This window comes from Asparagus officinalis, unplaced genomic scaffold (assembly GCF_001876935.1).
Source record: "Asparagus officinalis unplaced genomic scaffold, Aspof.V1 AsparagusV1_Un640, whole genome shotgun sequence".
Lineage (NCBI taxonomy): Eukaryota > Viridiplantae > Streptophyta > Magnoliopsida > Asparagales > Asparagaceae > Asparagus > Asparagus officinalis.
Genome location: NW_017972901.1, coordinates 35,742 through 39,834, shown reverse-complemented (window position 1 = coordinate 39,834; position 4,093 = coordinate 35,742). Strand labels below are relative to the sequence as shown.

Here is a 4,093-nt window from a genome sequence, read left to right as displayed (position 1 = left end):
TCCTTTAAATTATTATAATTATCTAAAAATGATTCTTTTGTCGAACTAAATTCTTTTAATTCATAATAATTATCAAAAATATAATTCTTTTACCGAACAAATTCTCATAATTTACTATAACTCTTCTAAAAATATTATTCATCATATTACTATAAATTATTTAATATTAATCATCAACAAATCCCACATAGATGATTATAACACAAATTAATACGTAGATGATCCATAACAAGTATAAAATTCTAAGTGATGACAAGATGAGCAAGGGATCTTGCCTCGGGTATCGAACAAGTAGACTACGGATCCAAAGGCGTTGTTGGGTGCTCGAGGTAGGGATGTTAAATGGGTGGGTTTGGGTTTTAAATGGGCGGGCCAAAAATAGGCGGGCTTGTTTTGCTCATTTGCCCATTTATGACACATTTAACATTTTCTAAATAGGCGGGTTTTTGCCTGCCCATTTAATAAACGGGCCGCCCATTTGCCCATTTAACTATAGTAGCTATATGTATATAATACTTTTGGGGTGTTTTTTATAAACTTTTAGGGGGCTTTTTATAAACTATTGTGGGCTATTTGCAAACTTTTTGGGGATTTTTTACAAATATTTTAGGGCTCTTTGCAAACTTTTTGGGGGCCTTATGCAAACTTTTTGAGTATTTTTTGTAAACTTTTTGCGGGGTTTTCACAACCTTTTAAGGGTTTTTTTGTAAAATTTCAAGGAGTTTTTTCCCCAAATAAAATCCTTCGAGAATTAGAAACTAAAAATAGAATTCTTATTCAACAAATGTGTCAAAAGAATTCTATTGGCAAATATATAGATGATCAACACATAATATATGAGACTCTAATGTAACGTATATATTTACAGTAAGCAATAAAAATGTAGAGTTTAATCCAAACTTCAAGAACTAAAACCAGCAACCACTACTCATGACCTGGTGCTAGGTTTATGATAAAATACTAATAAATACAACAATATATCACATGAAAATATGATACAAATCACATTGACACAAACTTTGCATTATTGTTGCTTGATTTAAGTTCATAAACAGCTTCAACTAACTTTGCTTTCGAATACAAAAGATGTTATCATAGCACTAATAGATTGTGATACATTTGCAAGTCATGTCTAAAAAAAATTAAAACAAGTAGTATAATCAGTACTAATAGATTGCGATATACTGCTCAGCAGCTTCCACAAAGTCACCTTGCAAAAAAAAAGATAATAATTAGATAAAACTTCTAACCATGTCTGAAAAGATAAAACTAATCATTCTAATGGACACTCGATGGAAAGATTAATAATTAGATGTCAACCTTGCATGAACCCTCTCAGTTGGCAATGAACCCCATGTTGAAAAAACAATGAATGAGGGCTCATACAAAACATAGAAAAACATAACTTATTGGTCAGGCTATTGACACTCATCCACCGATGGACTGAACATTCAAATTCTATACATAGCAAACCCTCAGAACTCTCTAGGCTAAACATTATATATTTTATAATGTGCTTGATCAGACATTATAGATTTTAAACTTAGTTGCAGTTCTTCAAATTGTTCCTTCTTAACATGGAATAAAGAGATAAAAGAACAGAAAAAGAAAAAAAACATATATGCCATACCCTTCCTTAACAGCGATGGAGACAGTTGTCATGCTCAAGGCCAGGACAGGGTGCTCTAAGTCGATAATTCCCTGAACCAAAAAAGCATAACTTATAGGAGTAAGGAATTTTCAACTGGAATTGTAATTCATTAATACCTCCAGCATATATACCAAATAGACAAGATAATTAGTTCCAATAACATTTAAAAAAAAGAGAAACAAATGTTATAAAATAGAGAAGTAAATACCTGTAGAACATTGACAGCATGCCAGGCAATGCCACCTGCAGTAGTCAAAAGCATACAAGAAATCCCAAGAGCTTCTAGTGTCCCAAACTTACCTTGTCCTGGAAAAAAAATGCAAGAGGATCATAAGTGCGATGCAGGACAACTTTGGAGCTTGGAGAGAGTAAAAAAAATCTCCTCATGGGAAGAGTCCTAATTATTCAGGATTGAAGGAAATATTTTCAAATAAGATATTTGATTCCAGTTTAGATTAGATGTTTTTGATAGTGGTTCTTAAGAAACACAAGACACTTGACGTATTAGCCTTTTAAAATGAAAGGTCTAGAATCTGAAACAGAGACAACTTGATCTTTTGTTTGGGAGGGTCAGCACTGTAATATGAAACAACTTGCCAAGGTTGCCATTTCAAAATCCAGAGGCACTCAACCTGAAAACCAATAGACTTGGAAGTTTTTCAGAGCTCGGATATGTGCTCAACCCAAGACCACAAGACTGGGTTCATTACATTTTATATATAATAAAATAAAATCTATTTTATAAGAAAATGAAACAAACTTTAGGACTTTGAATCCAAGAGAAGGAGGTATACCTGACTGAACAAAAAACCAACAGAAAAAACAATGAAATTTGACAGACCATACAATGAATGCCCCATTTTAAAATGAAATCTATGATCCAGTTATTATTTTTAGGGCATGGTCAGTGAAATTTCAATCATGTCACCTTGAATCTATTGTCATTGTGAAATTACAAATGCAAATTCTGCATTCTAATACTCAGGGACCTCTATGCAATTAGTCGAAATCTTAGATAAGCTTTCATCTTTCTCTTTCTACAAACACTTACTAATCCATTCAATTCAAAACTTGAGCATGAACTTTGAACGCAAAAACGCATGAGTCAAGTAATATATGCATGAGTCAAGTAATATATTCTAAAATAAATCAATTACAATAAGCTGCAATTACCTCAAATTTCCAAACCAAAAAACAGAAGAAAAATTAAAATTTGACAGATCATACTAATTAAATTATATCGCATGAAAAATAATAGTTATAATTTACTAGACTTACAAAAAGTTCAATAAAGTATCACACTCAGGAACTTATATGAAACAGATAGCTGCTTTTCCTTCTGTATTTGCTGGCATTGACTGCGGAAAAGTAAAGCTTCTTCTCTTAATCAAGTTGAAATAGACAAAAATCAGATCTTTATGATTGTTTGGCTTAATCATCAAAGGTATGATTTTTATGTCTATATCAACTTGATTAAGAGAAGAGTATAATTAAGTATGCCCTTAATGTGATGATAATCATCAGTCAAACAGTCTCCATTCAAAACAATTATGTAAACAAAACCAATGAGATACTAATTAAGCTTTTACAGATCGATTCCATCGGCAATTTAATTAAAAATATGAAAAATAGGGTGAGAAGTGTAAATTTTACAGTCGGCGATAAAAAATTAGATCGAAATTATAAGATCAAAAGAAGCAGAGAAGGATTAAGAGATTTAGGGGAAAAGATCGAACCTTTGAAGAAACCCTAGAAGAAGCAAGAAGAGGAAGCAGCAGCCTCCTCGAAAATATCTGGCAAAGGGGAATCAAAATATCTAAATATGGTGATTAGAACAATGATCTAAATCAAATAGTCCCCAATTGTTTTGACAAATCGAAAATAGAAAAAATTCTAAAAAGAATTGACAAATTCGACCTAATCAAATCCATGATTGAAAATATTACCTTAATCTCCCTCATCCATGGATTCTCAGTGAAAGATTCGAGCTTGTTGAGGAGACGAAACCACAAGACGAAGAGGCACGAGAAAGGGAGAGTCGATGAAAGACTGTGAGCTTGCGAGAGAACGAGGAACGAAGAACCAGAGAACGAGAGACGAGAACGGGAAAACGAGGGTTTTCACCTGGGCGGGTTAGGCGGGCGCGATGCCCGCCCATTAAGAGCCTGTTTACTCTCTTTTAAATTCATACCCGCTCATTTAGAACTATTTAACCAAATGGGTGGGTTTTGGGCGGGCCAACTGATGGGCGAGCTGGGTGGGCAATTGGGTATGGACAGAAATTGCCTTCCCTAGCTCGAGGCAACGCGATCGTCAGTGGTGGTCGACGTCGATGGCGAACGAGGGAAGGCGTCGAGCCCGGGCAACGAGGGAATGGACAGCGGAGAAGAGAGAATGGTGTGATAGGTCACGGCGAAGTTGGTGGCGGTTAAGTTCAACGAA

General features: G+C 34.4%; 1 long non-coding RNA gene across 2 annotated transcripts; it reads right to left on the bottom strand.

Annotated features, from left to right (window-relative positions):
- Positions 1-980: 980 nt before the first annotated feature.
- On the bottom strand, positions 981-3,955 carry LOC109828022. 2 transcript variants are annotated; one of them, XR_002243568.1, is made up of 5 exons: positions 3,598-3,955; positions 3,388-3,467; positions 1,860-1,957; positions 1,631-1,701; positions 981-1,210 (listed from the first exon to the last, which is right to left on the bottom strand). It is a non-coding gene; the product is annotated as an uncharacterized LOC109828022 (long non-coding RNA). The 2 variants fall into 2 exon arrangements; XR_002243567.1 differs by having other exon boundaries at positions 3,388-3,444; positions 3,598-3,858.
- Positions 3,956-4,093: the final 138 nt, after the last annotated feature.